This window comes from Dendrobates tinctorius, unplaced genomic scaffold, assembly GCF_039654945.1.
Source record: "Dendrobates tinctorius isolate UK_male_01 unplaced genomic scaffold, ASM3965494v1 ptg000063l, whole genome shotgun sequence".
Lineage (NCBI taxonomy): Eukaryota > Metazoa > Chordata > Amphibia > Anura > Dendrobatidae > Dendrobates > Dendrobates tinctorius.
In genome coordinates, this window is record NW_027361731.1 from 28,165,839 (window position 1) to 28,183,134 (window position 17,296).

Sequence of the window (17,296 nt, forward strand, 5' to 3'; positions counted from 1 at the left end):
ATCGAGTGCCCAAACTGCAACCTAAAACCCAATTATTTATGACGAAGTGCCAACACGTGCCGAATTCCCCATCGTGATCCCCTTCATGCAGAAATGCCCCACCATGATCCTCTTCATGTAGAAATATGCCCCATCGCGATCCCCTTCATGTAGAAATATGCCCCATCGCGATCCCCTTCATGTAGAAATATGCCCCATCGCGGTCCCCTTCATGTAGAAATATGCCCCATCGCGGTCCCCTTCATGTAGAAATATGCCCCATCGCGGTCCCCTTCATGTAGAAATATGCCCCATCGCGGTCCCCTTCATGTAGAAATATGCCCCATCGCGGTCCCCTTCATGTAGAAATATGCCCCATCGCGGTCCCCTTCATGCAGAAATATGCCCCATCGCTGTCCCCTTCTTGTAGAAATTGCCCATTCCACCACCTTCATCACTTCCTCCTCCCCATCATTGCCTTCACCACCACAACCATCGTTAGCCCTCTCCCCATCACTGCCATCATTGGCCCACTCCCATCATTGGCCCTCTCCACACCCACAGGGCCACACTCACGAGACACACACCACACACACAGCGGCCACACACATCTCCGTGGGCCGGCAGCTTCCTTCCAGTCACTTCCTCACACACATTGAGAGGCGCGGCTGGATGACATTGACAGCTGGATGACATTGACAGTGAGGCGAGGCCGTGTGCCAGCTGAGAGGGCTCTGTGTGCCCTGTCACGCGTGCCATAGGTTCGCCATCACTGGTCTAGGGGATGGTGCTGTATATAACTAGGGTGTACACTATATACTAAGGGGTGGATGTGACAGGGTCTTACTCTAGAATCACACAATCAACAGCCAGAGATGATTGAACTGTCCAAAGAACCTTTATTACATGGAAACCGAAAGGTCCATAAAATCCACCACGCAGAGGACAAACTAATCCCGGGGCACGGATACAGTCCAGTAACGGGATAATTGCCCCAAGAGATGAGTCACAATCCTCTATTTAGAGATCAATATGGCTCATCTTCCAGGGTAATCGGGGTGTGTCTAAGTCCTTTGGGAGTGCTGACCTTGGCTCCTTTGTGGGATGATGATGCTACCTTACGTGTCTCCCTGTCCTCAGGTTCCCTCCTTAGATCTAGGGATAGGGGTAGGCAGACGGGTTGGGTGGTGTTCAGGCCCCCCAGACCTGGGAATGGTGTTCAAAGAACAAGGCATTACAGAAGGTGATTTGTGGCATTTGGAGAGCAGAGGGGTCATGAATGGACAGTCAGATTTCAGCAGGGGTTCATCAAGAGGCATAGGCACAATCAGGCTGCAGATGGTAACTGAGCTAATTTATCAGCCGTTTTGTAATACTCCAGAGTAGGTGGGGAATACACAGAGGGATACAGAGCAACTTGACAACACTCCTAAAATCTGTAGCATGGTGGTATAGGCAACTTCCCTATCCAGTAGTTTCCGACTGGCAAAAGCAGCAGGATCTTCCTTCCTTGCGGCATTGACCTGGCTAAGAATTGTCCCCAATCCCGAAGGTGGATGCGTCTGCAGAATCTGCTTACAGTTAGGGTGGGCCAAGACCGGAGCAGTGATGTCCTTCATGTTAAGGCATCCTTGCATGCGGTTGTCCTCGTCACATTCCTAGGAGTGTTCTTGAGGGTGAGGTCGGTTAGGGGCTTGGCCAAGGTGTTGACATTAGAAATCAATTTTCGACAGTAAGCAGCCGGTCCCAAAAAAAGAAAGTACCTGCTTCTTGGTCTGGGGTCTACACCAGCTGCTAATGGCTTCCACCTTGTTGGCTCCGGCCTTAAGGTCCCATCCCCAACTCTATGCCCGAGGTACTGCACCTCAGCCACCCCCAGGGCATTTATCAGGGTAAATGGTCGGTCCTGCAGTCAGGATATGGTCAAGCACTAGGCTGGGTGTGTTAAGATGTTCTCCCAGGTTGTGCTGAAAATGGCAATGTCATCCAAGTAAGCCCAGGCAAAGTCCTGGCAGTGTTCTAACAGTCTCTGGAAAGTAGCGGGGGCAGTTATCATTCTGAAGGGCCTTTCCAGGAACTCAAAAAGCTCAAGTAATGAAGGCCGAGCACTCCCAAGCGTCCTCCGTTAGCGGTGTCTGCCAGTACCCCTTGCTCAAGTCTAACAAGGTTACAAATTGGGCACTGGCTAGATGATCCAATCAATCCTAGGAATGGAGTAAGCGTCACACTTGGTTGCATTGTTTAATCTCTGTTCAGAACCGCATTGTACCATCATCTTGGCCACCAGGATGACAGGAGAGGTCCAGGACCTGTTTGATGGCTGGATAACTCCCAGTTGTTTCACCTCTTCGAGTTCGCTCTTTTTCATGCCTTGAATAGCCTCTGGAGCCCGGTACGCCGCCTGCTGGATCGGGCATTGTCCGGAGGTTTCCACATGGTGGCTGGTGAAAGTCCACCCCGGCTTTGAGGAGAAAGCCGCAGCCCTCAGTCTTAGTACGTAGAAGATGTTGTCCTTTTGTATATCCGATAAATGGGAGCCCAGGGGCACTTGTTCCAGGGATTTTCCTGCTTGGGCGAGCTGGAGAAGATCAGGGAGATACCTCTGAGGACGAGTATCACTTAGGGGTGGCAAACAGCTAGAACAGGCAGAGATCGATTGTGATATTTTTTCAGCATGTTGATGTGGACAGTCTTCTGTTGACCACTAGGGTCCAGGACAATGATGTAGTTAGTGCCATTAATCCTCCTGACAATCTGATAAAGGCCTTCCCACGTTGCTTGAAGCTTGTTGGCAGGGGAAGCAAAAATCATGAGCACTTGATGTCCTTCCATAAATTCCCTGGTCCTGGCATTATGGTCATACCAGGTGTTTTGTCTGGACTGGGCCATTCGCTGGTACTCGTTAGCCAAGGTAGCTAGCTGGGAGAGACGTTCTCGGAGCTCTGGAACATAAGGAATGACGGGCTTTCCGATGTCTGCGATATCTCCCTCCAAGTGTTTCTTCAGAAGAGGGAGAGGCCCATGGACTTTCTGGCCAAACAGTATTTGAAGTGGGAGAACCCTTTGGACTCTTGGGGAACCTCCCGATAGGTGAAGAGGAGATGGGGCCAATATTTTTAAGAGTCTTTCAAAGTTGTTAAAAGCCCGCAGGATATTTTTTCGGTTTCCATTACAGCATTCAGGTAGTCTTAGTCTGTGGGTGGTGCGAATGGCTTGAACACCACAGGTATGCTAGAGGGACCGGACCAGGTCAGACACGAACGGAGCCCCATGATCTGATGATATATGGTGAACCCTACCCGGATACAGATGGTAATGAGAGCCTCAGCCACCTGTACTCCTGTGATACTGGCCGGGCTGCGGCTTCAGGATACCGAGTGGCAGGGTCCACCACTGCCAGGCTGGAGTGGCCCGAGGTCCTATGATGGCCACAGCCACACGGTGACATGGTCCTTCATTTATGGGCATGGGTGGCAGGGACCTTACCTCCAGCTCCTGGGTGCAGTAGAGACATTTTCACCCCACACTTGAAATGTTTCCTGCAAATTTTCTTTAATTATCGTTCAACACAAGTGCAACTGGTGGACACAGAAGGATTGTGAAATAATGTGAGGCTATTGATTCATCCCCTCCCAGACCATGGCCACAGAGTCGCTCTGGGGGAATGGACAAAATCGGTGCACAAACACAAAGGTTACACAGACGTACACAATAGTTACTGCAAGTATGGATACAAAGGTGATTCTTGAATCCAGGTATCAGACGTATACGTCTACATATCATGTGGGGCGCAACACACCGTGTCCCCACCCACCTTACGTCCCATCACACCGCCCCTCGTACATGTCACCATGGGACTCCTCCACCCACCTCACATCCCATCACACCGCCTATCCTACTACATGTCCCCACTCCACCCACCTCACATCCCATCACACCGCCCCCTGCTACATGTGTCACCACGTGATTCCTCCCCACTCCGTCATCCTCACATCCATTGCCTCCCACATTCCCATCATCCCCTATCATCTCCCATATGCCCATCATGGTGCCGAGTTGGATGGTCCATTCAGGTGGGGGTGGTGGTAACTCTTCCTCAGGCGGAATGGAGTGCACAAGGTGCACCAGATGAGGTGGGGTGCGTGAGACTCCCTCCAAGTCCTTGAGGGACAGCTGAACTGCAGGTGCCCAGGTTGCCCGCACCCATAACATCTCTGCAAAGTGATTGCCCCAAGTCGTGTTCGGAACTTTTGGGGCCCAGGATTGTGAGGTGTGGTTGTCATTGGTCTGCTGTTGGGTGGAGGGAGCAGATATAACAGGAGGCCGGGGTGCAGGGAGCAGGCAGTGAGAGCCAGAGCACACACGGCCAGCATGGGGTGGGAGCACAGAGGACACACAGCCGTCATGGGATGGGAGCACAGAGGACACAGTCGGCATGGGGTGAGAGCACAGAGGCCACACGGCCGGCATGGAGTGAGAGCACAGAGGACACACGGCCAGTGTAGGGTGGGAGCAAGGGGTAAGAACACAGGACACACGGCCGGCACGGGGTGAGAGAACTGAGGACACACGGCTGGGCCGAGGAGCGAGCACAGAGGACACACGGCTGGGCCGAGGAGCGAGCACAGAGGACACACGGCTGGGCCGAGGAGCGAGCACAGAGGACACACGGCTGGGCCGAGGAGCGAGCACAGAGGACACACGGCTGGGCCGAGAAGCGAGCACAGAGGACACACGGCTGGGCCGAGCACAGAGGACACACGGCTGGGCCGAGGAGCGAGCACAGAGGACACGCAGCCGGGGCGGGGTGCGAGCACAGAGGACACACGGGTGGAAGCACAGCAGATATTTGATTGTAGGGAGAAATGTCTTCACCAGTGGAGCTCCAGGGACCGAGCGTGAATGGAGAAAATCACTGTCAGTAGAAGACTTCATCCACTAAGTTCATGCTCAAAACTTATAACTCTGTTCCCCATCCGGCAAAACAAACTTCACCGCTCTCATCACATCACTTTCTAACAATCCAAAATGACTCTATGAAACCGTCCACTCCCTCCTGAGCCCTAAAGTACCCCAACCTCAGCACTGACGATCTGTCACTTATTTCCTACAAAATAAACACCCGTATCCAAAGGAAATTTTGTTCCAATCCCCCAATATCACAGTTCCTTTTCCCTCAGGCTCAATTTCCACCTTAGAATTTCTAACACAAGAAGTTACCGGACTCCTTGCTTCTCACCATACAACCTGTTTCAGTGACCCCTGTTCCCTCACATCTCCTTCTCACTGGCTGTGACCTCTCACCTAACTTCTTTCCTCAGTTTAGCACTCAGTTCTGGACCAGAACTGCGCTGCTGACAACAGACCCGTCTCTATTCTTCTCTTCATCTCTAATTCCTGTAACGTTTGGTCCACTCCCGTCTAATCTGCTATCTCTGATAACGCTCGGGCTTCTTCACTCTTTAAAATCTTGTATCCGCTGTTTACATTCTACAGAACCTGCCCTCATTAAATTCTGTAACGATCTAACAGCTAAATCTACTGCTCCCTGCTGAATCGCCTGGATCTCTGTGACATCTTACACAGTGGATTACCAGCTCCTCATCGTTATGCTCCGCTCCATCATGCTCAAGGACAGTGTGCTATCATGGTTCACCTCCTAGCTCTCTGACCACTTCCTCTGTGTATCGATTTCCCTCTTACTAACCCCTCCTTTCAACAATCATTGGTGCAACAGACAAGATCATATATGTGTCCATTTTCTGCCCCGATGTCTCCACCCTGTGCCAGCCATCGCTCTGGTTATGTATTAGCTACTGTCACTCACAAAGCTCTCCCCGGTGCTGTATCCCCTTATACCTCCATCTATCTACCTGTCCTCTCAACAGTGCTACACTGCCCTACATCTCATCTGTCTACCACCTACCCGTCCACTCCACAGTGCTTAACCATCATACATCTCATCTGTCTACCACTTAACCGGCTTCTCCACAGTGATGCACCGCCCTACATCTCATCTGTCTACCATTCTACCTGTCTTCTCCACAGTGCTGCACCGCCCCACATCTGTCTACCACCTTCCTGTCCTCTCCACAGTCCTGCACTGCCCTACATCTCCTCTTTCTACCACCTACCCGTATTCTCCACAGTGCTGCACCACCCTATATCTCCTCATCTGTCTATCACTCTACCTGTCCTGCAGGTCCTACATCTCATCTCTACCACCTACCCGTTCTCTCCAGTGCCTCACCACCCTAAATCTCCTCCTCATCTCTGTCTACCACTCTAGCTGTCCTCTCCACAGTGCTGTGCCGCCCTACATCTCCTCACCTGTCTACTACCCTACCCGTCCTCTCCAAAGTGATGCACTGCCCTACATCTCCTCCTCGTCTGTCTATCTCCTACCTGTCCTCTGCACAGTGCTGCACTGCCCTACATCTTTCTCATCTGTCTACTACCCTACCCGTCCTCTCCACAGTGCTGCACTGCCCTACATCTCCTCATCTATCACCTACCTGTCCTCTCCACAGTGCTGCACCACTCTACATCTCCTCACCTGTATACTACCCTACCCGTCCTCTCCACAGTGTTGCACCGCCCTACATCTCATCTGTCTACCACTCTACCTGTCCTCTCCACAGTGCTGTACCGCCCTATATCTCCTCATCTGTCTATCACCTACCCGTCCTCTCCACAGTGCTGTACCGCCCTACATCTCCTCCTCATCTGTCTACCACCTACCCGTCCTCTCCACAGTGCTGTACCGCCCTATATCCTCATCTGTCTATCACCTACCCGTCCTCTCCACAGTGCTGTACCGCCCTACATCTCCTCATCTGTCTACCGCCTAACTGCCCTCTTCACAGTGCGGCACCACCCTACATCTCCATCTGCCTGCACCACCCTATGACTCTGTGAAACCGTCCACTCCCTCCTGAGCCCTAAAGTACACCAACCTCAGCACTGACGATCTGCCACTTATTTCCTACAAAATAAACACCCGTATCCAAAGGAAATTGTGTTCCAATCCCCCAATATCACAGTTCCTCTTCCCTCAGGATCAATTTCCACCTTAGGCTAATTTCACATTTGCGTCTTTGTGCGCTGCGCATCGTGCGCAAGTAGAAATGCATGCAAAAACGCATCATGCGTTTTTGCATGCATTTGCATTTTTTTATGCGCATTCGTTCTCTAGGTGTTAAACAAGAGTCTACACATGTTTACTCGTAAAACGCATGCGTAGGGATGTCCATGTGCACGCCTGCGTTCCCATAGACTGTAATGCGTTGTTTTGATGCATTCCATGCGCAAGCGTAAACGTGTTTTTTGACTCCTTTGGACGGACCCAAAAATGCAACATGTTGCGTCAGGCGCGTCTAGATGTACACCTTGAAAAAACGCATGCACACGAAAACGCAGACGAACGCGTGCAAACACAAGACCATGCGTACGCCATGTTAAACATGGGTACGCATGACGCATGTGCACGGATGCACACAATGCGCTGAGCACAAAAATGCTAATGTGAAACCAGCCTTAGAACTTCTAACACAAGAAGTTACCTGACTCCTTGCTTCTCACCGTACAAACTGCAGCAGTGACCCCTATTCCCTCACATCTCCCTCTCACCGGCTGTGACCTCTAGCCTAACGTCTTTCCTCAGTTTAGCACTCAGTTCTGGACCAGAACTGCGCTGCTGACAACAGACCCGTCTCTATTCTTCCCTATTCTTCTCTTCATCTCTAATTCCTGTAACGTTTGGTCCACTCCCGTCTAATCTGCTATCTCTGATAACGCTCGGGCTTCTTCACTCTTTAAAATCTTGTATCCGCTGTTTACATTCTACAGAACCTGCCCTCACTAAAGTCTGTAACGATCTAACAGCTAAATCTTCTGCTCCCTGCTGAATCGCCTGGATCTCTGACATCTTACACTGTGGATTACCAGCTCCTCGTCGTTATGCTCCGCTCCATCATGCTCAAGGACAGTGTGCTATCATGGTTCACCTCCTAGCTCTCTGACCACTTCCTCTGTGATCGATTTCCCTCTTACTAACCCCTCCTTTCAACAATCATTGGTGCAACAGACAGGATCATATATGTGTCCATTTTCTGCCCCGATGTCTCCACCCTGTGCCAGCCATCGCTCTGGTTATGTATTAGCTATGGAGTACAATTTAACCTCATTACTGTCACCCACAAAGCTCTCCCCCGTGCGGCATGCCCTTACATCTCCTCGTCATCTATCTCCTACCCGTCCACTCTACAGGGCTACACTGCCCTACATATCATCTGTCTATCACCTACCTGTCCTCTCCACAGTGCTGCACCGCCCTACATCTCATCTTCATCTGTCTATCACCTACCCATCCTCTCCACAGTGCTGCACCATCCTACATCTCATCTGTCTACCACCTACCCGTCCTCTCCACAGTGCTGCACCATCCTACATCTCCTCATCTGTCTACCACCTACCTGTCCTCTCCACAGTGCTGCACCGCCCTACATCTCCTCATCTGTCTATCACCTACCCGTCCTCTCCACAGTGCTGCACCGCCCTACATCTCATCTTCATCTGTCTATCACCTACCCGTCCTTTCCACGGTGCTGCACTGCCCTACATCTCCTCATCTATCACCTACCCGTCCTCTCCACAGTGCTGCACCATCCTACATCTCATCTATCACCTACCATCCTCTCCACAGTGCTGCACCATCCTACATCTCATCATCTGTCTACCACCTACCTGTCCTCTCTACAGTGCTGCACTGCCCTACATCTCCTCCTCATCTGTCTACCACCTACCTGTCCTTTCCACAGTGCTGCACCAACCTACATCTCCTCATCTGTCTACCACCTTCCTGTCCTCTCCACAGTGCTACACCATCCTACATCTCCTCATCTATCACCTACCCGTCCTCTCCACAGTGCTGCACCATCCTACATCTCATCTATCACCTACCATCCTCTCCACAGTGCTGCACCATCCTACATCTCATCATCTGTCTACCACCTACCTGTCCTCTCTACAGTGCTGCACTGCCCTACATCTCCTCCTCATCTGTCTACCACCTACCTGTCCTTTCCACAGTGCTGCACCGCCCTACATCTCCTCATCTGTCTACCACCTTCCTGTCCTCTCCACAGTGCTGCACTGCCCTACATCTCCTCCTCATCTGTCTACCACCTTCCTGTCATCTCCACAGTGCTGCACCGCCCTACATCTCCTCATCTGTTTACCACCTACCTGTCCTCTCCACAGTGTTGACCGTCCTACATCTCCTCCTCATCTGTCTATCACCTACCTGTCCTCTCCACAGTGCTGCACCGCCCTACATCTCCTCCTCATCTATCACCTACCCGTCCTCTCCACAGTCCTGCACCACCCTACATCTCCTCCTCATCTGTCTATCACCTACCCATCCTCCACCGTGCTGCACCGCCCTACATCTCATCTGTCTACCACCTACCTGTCCTCTCCACAGTGCTGCACCCCCCTACATCTCCTCCTCATCTGTCTACCACCTACCTGTCCTCTCCACAGTGCTGCACCGCCCTACATCTCATCTGTCTACCACCTACCTGTCCTCTCCACAGTACTGCACCTCCCTACATCTCCTCCTCATCTGTCTACCACCTACCTGTCCTCTCCACAGTGCTGCACCGCCCTACATCTCCTCATCTGTCTATCACCTACCTGTCCTCTCCACAGTGCTGCACCTCCCTACATCTCCTCCTCATCTATCACCTACCCGTCCTCTCCACAGTGCTGCACCTCCCTACATCTCCTCCTCATCTATCACCTACCTGTCCTCTCCACAGTGCTGCACCCCCCTACATCTCCTCCTCATTTGTCTATCACCAACCTGTCCTCTCCAGTGTTGACCGTCCTACATCTCCTCCTCATCTGTCTACCACCTACCTGTCCTCTCCACAGTGCTGCACCGCCCTACATCTCCTCCTCATCTGTCTACCACCTACCCGTCCTCTCCACAGTGCTGCACTGCCCTACATCTCCTCCTCATCTATCACCTACCTGTCCTCTCCACAGTGCTGCACCGCCCTACATCTCCTCCTCATCTGTCTATCACCTACCCGTCCTCTCCACAGTGCTACACCATCCTACATCTCCTCATCTATCACCTACCCGTCCTCTCCACAGTGCTGCACCATCCTACATCTCATCTATCACCTACCTGTCCTCTCCACAGTGCTGCACTGCTCATCGGTCTACCACCTACCTACCCTCTCCACAGTCCCGCACCGCCCTACATCTCCTCATCTGGCTATCGCCTACCCGTCCTCTCCACAGTGCTGCACCACCCTACATCTCCTCCTCATCTATCACCTACCATCCTCTCCACAGTGCTGCACCATCCTACATCTCATCATCTGTCTACCACCTACCTGTCCTCTCTACAGTGCTGCACTGCCCTACATCTCCTCCTCATCTGTCTACCACCTACCCGTCCTCTCCACAGTGCTGCACCGTCCTACATCTCCTCCTCATCTGTCAATCACCTACCTGTCCTCTCCACAGTGCTGCACCGTCCTACATCTCCTCATCTGTCTATCACCTACCTGTCCTCTCCACAGTGCTGCACCACCCTACATCTCCTCCTCATCTATCACCTACCCGTCCTCTCCACAGTGCTGCACCTCCCTACATCTCCTCCTCCTCTATCACCTACCCGTCCTCTCCACAGTGCTGCACCTCCCTACATCTCCTCCTCATCTATCACCTACCTGTCCTCTCCACAGTGTTGACCGTCCTACATCTCCTCATCTCTCTACCCCCTTCCTGTTCTCTCCACAGTGCTGCACCGCCCTACATCTCCTCCTCATCTGTCTACCACCTACCCATCCTCTCCACAGTGCTGCACTGCCCTACATCTCCTCCTCATCTATCACCTACCTGTCCTCTCCACAGTGCTGCACCGCCCTACATCTCCTCATCTGTCTACCACCTACCCGTCCTCTCCACAGTGCTGCACTGCCCTACATCTCCTCATCTATCACCTACCTGTCCTCTCCACAGTGCTGCACTGCCCTACATCTCCTCCTCATCTATCACCTACCCGTCCTCTCCAGTGCTGCACCGCCCTACATCTCCTCCTCAACTGTCTATCACCTACCTGCCTCTCCACAGTGCTGCACTGCCCTACATCTCCTCCTCATCTATCACCTACCTGTCCTCTCCAGTGTTGACCGTCCTACATCTCCTCCTCATCTATCACCTACCTGTCCTCTCCACAGTGCTGCACCGCCCTACATCTCTTCCTCATCTATCACCTACCCGTCCTCTCCACAGTGCTGCACCTCCCTACATCTCCTCATCTATCACCTACCCGTCCTCTCCACAGTGCTGCACCTCCCTACATCTCCTCATCTATCACCTACCCGTCCTCTCCACAGTGCTGCACCTCCCTACATATCCTCCTCATCTATCACCTACCTGTCCTCTCCACAGTGTTGACCGTCCTACATCTCCTCCTCATCTGTCTACCACCTACCTGTCCTCTCCACAGTGCTGCACCCCCCTACATCTCCTCCTCATCTATCACCAACCTGTCCTCTCCAGTGTTGACCGTCCTACATCTCCTCATCTGTCTACCACCTACCCGTCCTCTCCACAGTGCTGCACTGCCCTACATCTCCTCATCTATCACCTACCTGTCCTCTCCACAGTGCTGCACCGCCCTACATCTCCTCCTCATCTATCACCTACCCGTCCTCTCCACAGTGCTGCACCGCCCTACATCTCCTCCTCATCTATCACTTACCCGTCCTCTCCACAGTGCTGCACCGCCCTACATCTCCTCCTCATCTGTCTACCACCTACCCGTCCTCTCCAGTGCTGCACTGCCCTACATCTCCTCCTCATCTATCACCTACCTGTCCTCTCCACAGTGCTGCACCGCCCTACATCTCCTCCTCATCTGTCTACCACCTACCCGTCCTCTCCAGTGCTGCACTGCCCTACATCTCCTCATCTATCACCTACCTGTCCTCTCCACAGTGCTGCACCGCCCTACATCTCCTCCTCATCTGTCTATCACCTACCCGTCCTCTCCACAGTGCTGCACCACCCTACATCTCCTCCTCATCTATCACCTACCCGTCCTCTCCACAGTGCTGCACCACCCTACATCTCCTCCTCATCTATCACCTACCTGTCCTCTCCACAGTGCTGCACCGCCCTACATCTCCTCCTCATCTGTCTACCACCTACCCGTCCTCTCCAGTGCTGCACTGCCCTACATCTCCTCCTCATCTATCACCTACCCGTCCTCTCCACAGTGCTGCACCTCCCTACATCTCCTCATCTATCACCTACCCGTCCTCTCCACAGTGCTGCACCTCCCTACATCTCCTCCTCATCTACCACCTACCTGTCCTCTCCACAGTGCTGCACCGCCCTACATCTCCTCCTCATCTACCACCTACCTGTCCTCTCCACAGTGCTGCACCGCCCTACATCTCCTCATCTATCACCTACCCGTCCTCTCCACAGTGCTGCACCGCCCTACATCTCCTCCTCATCTATCACTTACCCGTCCTCTCCACAGTGCTGCACCGCCCTACATCTCCTCCTCATCTATCACCTACCCGTCCTCTCCACAGTGCTGCACCGCCCTACATCTCCTCCTCATCTGTCAATCACCTACCTGTCCTCTCCACAGTGCTGCACCTCCCTACATCTCCTCCTCATCTACCACCTACCTGTCCTCTCCACAGTGCTGCACCATCCTACATCTCCTCCTCATCTACCACCTACCTGTCCTCTCCACAGTGCTGCACCGCCCTACATCTCCTCCTCATCTATCACCTACCCGTCCTCTCCACAGTGCTGCACCGCCCTACATCTCCTCCTCATCTATCACTTACCCGTCCTCTCCACAGTGCTGCACCGCCCTACATCTCCTCCTCATCTATCACTTACCCGTCCTCTCCACAGTGCTGCACCGCCCTACATCTCCTCCTCATCTGTCTACCACCTACCCGTCCTCTCCAGTGCTGCACTGCCCTACATCTCCTCCTCATCTATCACCTACCCGTCCTCTCCACAGTGCTGCACCTCCCTACATCTCCTCATCTATCACCTACCCGTCCTCTCCACAGTGCTGCACCTCCTTACATCTCCTCCTCATCTACCACCTACCTGTCCTCTCCACAGTGTTGACCGTCCTACATCTCCTCCTCATCTGTCTACCACCTACCTGTCCTCTCCACAGTGCTGCACCGCCCTACATCTCCTCCTCATCTGTCTACCACCTACCCGTCCTCTCCACAGTGCTGCACCACCCTACATCTCCTCCTCATCCATCACTTACCCGTCCTCTCCACAGTGCTGCACCTCCCTACATCTCCTCCTCATCTGTCTACCACCTACCTGTCCTCTCCACAGTGCTGCACCTCCCTACATCTCCTCCTCATCTGTCTACCACCTACCTGTCCTCTCCACAGTGCTGCACTGCCCTACATCTCCTCCTCATCTGTCTACCACCTACCCGTCCTCTCCAGTGCTGCACTGCCCTACATCTCCTCCTCATCTACCACCTACCCGTCCTCTCCAGTGCTGCACTGCCCTACATCTCCTCCTCATCTACCACCTACCCGTCCTCTCCACAGTGCTGCACCTCCTTACATCTCCTCCTCATCTACCACCTACCCGTCCTCTCCACAGTGCTGCACCTCCTTACATCTCCTCCTCATCTACCACCTACCTGTCCTCTCCACAGTGTTGACCGTCCTACATCTCCTCCTCATCTGTCTACCACCTACCTGTCCTCTCCACAGTGCTGCACCGCCCTACATCTCCTCATCTGTCTACCACCTACCCGTCCTCTCCACAGTGCTGCACCGCCCTACATCTCCTCCTCATCCATCACTTACCCGTCCTCTCCACAGTGCTGCACCGCCCTACATCTCCTCCTCACCAATGTCGTACAGAACGTTCATTATTCTCCTGACTCTGAACGGCTGGCCATTTGTTGACCACCAGGAACCGCAGCAGGGAACACAACACGGCCCACGAATCACTGTGTTTACACTCTTGAAGGCTCTGGACGTCGTGAACTTTATATAGCGCTGGATCACGTGTTTTGTCATAACTCCACCCCCTTTCCTATCAGCCAGGTTCTTAGCCAATCAGTGAACACCCCGTGCGCCCAGTACCAGGAATTCCTATAAATAACAATTCATCAAATCTGCGTCTTTGGACCAATCAGTGCGCTCCATTTTGACAGCGAGTCACGGCACGCAAATCTGACGTCTAAGCCAGAGGTGTAGAGAGCCGAGAGAATCCGCAGATCAGGCAGCGATTAGCTGACCCTGCTTGCGTCAGGCGGCCGCGGGCCAGAGACCGGCGACACCGGGGCTGAGGCGGGGACATGAGACACGGAGGCGGTGAGTGTGCGTTGTGCTGTGCTGGAAATGGGGGAGAGGCCGAAATGGTGCTGTGATGTGAGGTGGGAGAGTCACCGAGCGGTGTATGCGGCAGACTCCGGTAATAACGTGTGTATTATACCCTATACCTCCCCCCCTGTGTATTATACCCTATACCTCCCCCCCTGTGTATTATACCCTATACCTCCCCCCCTGTGTATTATACCCTATACCTCCCCCCTGTGTATTATACCCTATACCTCCCCATTTGTATTATACCCTATACCTTCCCCCCCTGTATATTATACCTTATACCCTATACCTCCCCCCCCCCTGTATATTATACCCTATACCCCCTGTATATTATACCCTATATCTCCCTGTGTATATTATACCCTATACCTCCCCCCCCTGTATATTATACCCTATACCTCCCCCCCTGTATATTATACTCTATATCTCCCTGTGTATATTATACCCTATACCTCCCCCCTGTATATTATACCCTATACCTTCCCCCTGTCCTTCCCCCTGTATATTATACCCTATACCTCCCTCTGTATGTTATACCCTGTACCTCCCCCCCTGTATATTATACCCTATACCTCCCCCTGTATATTATACCTTATACCCTATACCTCCCCCCTGTATATTATACCATATACCTCCCCCCCTGTATATTATACCATATACCTCCCCCCCTGTATATTATACCCTATACCTCCCCCCAGTATATTATACCCTATACCTCCCCCCAGTATATTATACCCTATACCTCCCCCCAGTATATTATACCCTATACCTCCCCCGTGTATATTATACCCTATACATCCCCCCTGTATATTATACCCTATACCTCTCCCGTGTATGTTATGCCCTATACCTCCCCCTGTATATTATGCCCTATACCTCCCCCTCGATATTATACCCCCCTGTGTATTATACCCTATACCTCTCCCCTGTGAATTATACCCTATACCTCTCCCGTGTATATTATACCCTATACCTCCCCCTGTATATTATACCCTATACCTCCCCCCTGTATATTATACCCTATACCTCCTCCAGTATATTATACCCCCTGTATATTATACCCTATACCTCCCCCTCAATATTATACCCTATACCTCTCCCCTGTGAATTATACCCTATACCCCCCTGTATATTATACCCTATACCTCTCCCCTGTATATTATACCCTAGCGGTATATGCGGCTGACTCCGGTAATAACGTGTATTATACCCTATACCTCCCCCTGTATATTATACCCTATACCTCCCCCCTGTATATTATACCCTATACCTCCCCCTGTATATTATACCCTATACCTTCCCCCTGTATATTATACCCTAAGCGGCACGGTGGCTCAGTGGTTAGCGCTGCAGCCTTGCAGCGCTGGGGTCCTGGGTTCGAATCCCACCAAGGACAACATCTGCAAGGAGTTTGTATGTTCTCCCTGTGTTTGCGTGGGTTTCCTCCGGGTACTCCGGTTTCCTCCCACATTCTAAAGACATACTGATAGGGAATTTAGATTGTGAGCCCCATCAGGGACAGTGATGATAATATGTGCAAATTGTAAAGCGCTGCGGAATATGTTAGCGCTATATAAAAATAAAGATTATTATTATACCTCCCCCTGTATATTATACCCTATACCTCCCCCTGTATATTATACCCTATACCTTCCCCCTGTATATTATACCCTATTCCACCTGTATATTATGCCCTATACCTCCCCCTCTATATTATATCCTATACCTCCCCCTCGATATTATATCCTATACCTCCCCCTCGATATTATACCCTATACCTCCCCCTGTATGTTATACCCTATACCTTCCCCCTGTGTATTATACCCTATACATCTGTGTATATTATACCCTATACCTTCCCCCTGTTTATTATACCCTATACCTTCCCCCTGTATATTATACCCTATACCTTCCCCCTGTATGTTATACCTTCCCCCTGTATGTTATACCCTATACCTTCCCCCTGTATGTTATACCCTATACCTTCCCCCTGTGTATTATACCCTATACATCTGTGTATATTATACCCTATACCTCCCCCCTGTATATTATACCCTATACCTTCCCCCTGTATATTATACCCTATACCTTCCCCCTGTATATTATACCCTATACCTCCCCCTGTATATTATACCCTATACCTTCCCCCTGTATATTATACCCTATTCCACCTGTATATTATGCCCTATACCTCCCCCTCTATATTATATCCTATACCTCCCCCTCGATATTATATCCTATACCTCCCCCTCGATATTATACCCTATACCTTCCCCCTGTGTATTATACCCTATACCTTCCCCCTGTATATTATACCCTATACCTTCCCCCTGTTTATTATAACCTATACCTTCCCCCTGTATATTATACCCTATACCTTCCCCCTGTATATTATACCCTATACCTTCCCCCTGTATATTATACCCTATACCTTCCCCCTGTATGTTATACCTTCCCCCTGTATGTTATACCCTATACCTTCCCCCTGTATGTTATACCCTATACCTCCCCCCTGTATATTATACCCTATACCTCCCCCCTGTGTATTATACCCTATACATCTGTGTATATTATACCCTATACCTCCCCCCTGTGTATTATACCCTATACACCTGTGTGTATTATACCCTATACCTCCTCCCCCCCCCCCCCCTGTATTTTATACCAATTAGACTCTATACCTCGTCACCCCTTGCAGCGGGGATGTCACCGCAGGCGCCTGCTGTGTAGTGGGGGTGCGGCCCTTGTGTCTGGGTACACCGCCGGCTGGGGCTTGTTTGCTGATGTTGATCTAATCGCTGTTCATACAGACGTGTGAGATAAGAGGGGAGCGGAGCTGTAATAATGCTATAATATGTAACCAGCACGGCCACAGTCCGCAGCCATCACTCCCGCCC

The 17,296-nt window shown here is 51.7% G+C and overlaps 1 protein-coding gene across 3 annotated transcripts in view; it reads left to right on the forward strand.

The window, feature by feature from the left end:
* The first annotated feature begins 14,229 nt into the window (after positions 1-14,229).
* Positions 14,230-17,296, forward strand: part of TEX2 (testis expressed 2) — a 32,859-nt gene continuing 29,792 nt past the window's right edge. For 2 of the 3 annotated variants that reach the window (XM_073579752.1, XM_073579754.1), the window contains exon 1: positions 14,230-14,387. The gene's annotated coding sequence lies outside the window, so the exon portion shown is untranslated. Of the gene's footprint in view, positions 14,488-17,296 lie in introns of all 3 variants that reach the window. The other variant, XM_073579753.1, reaches the window with a different exon arrangement.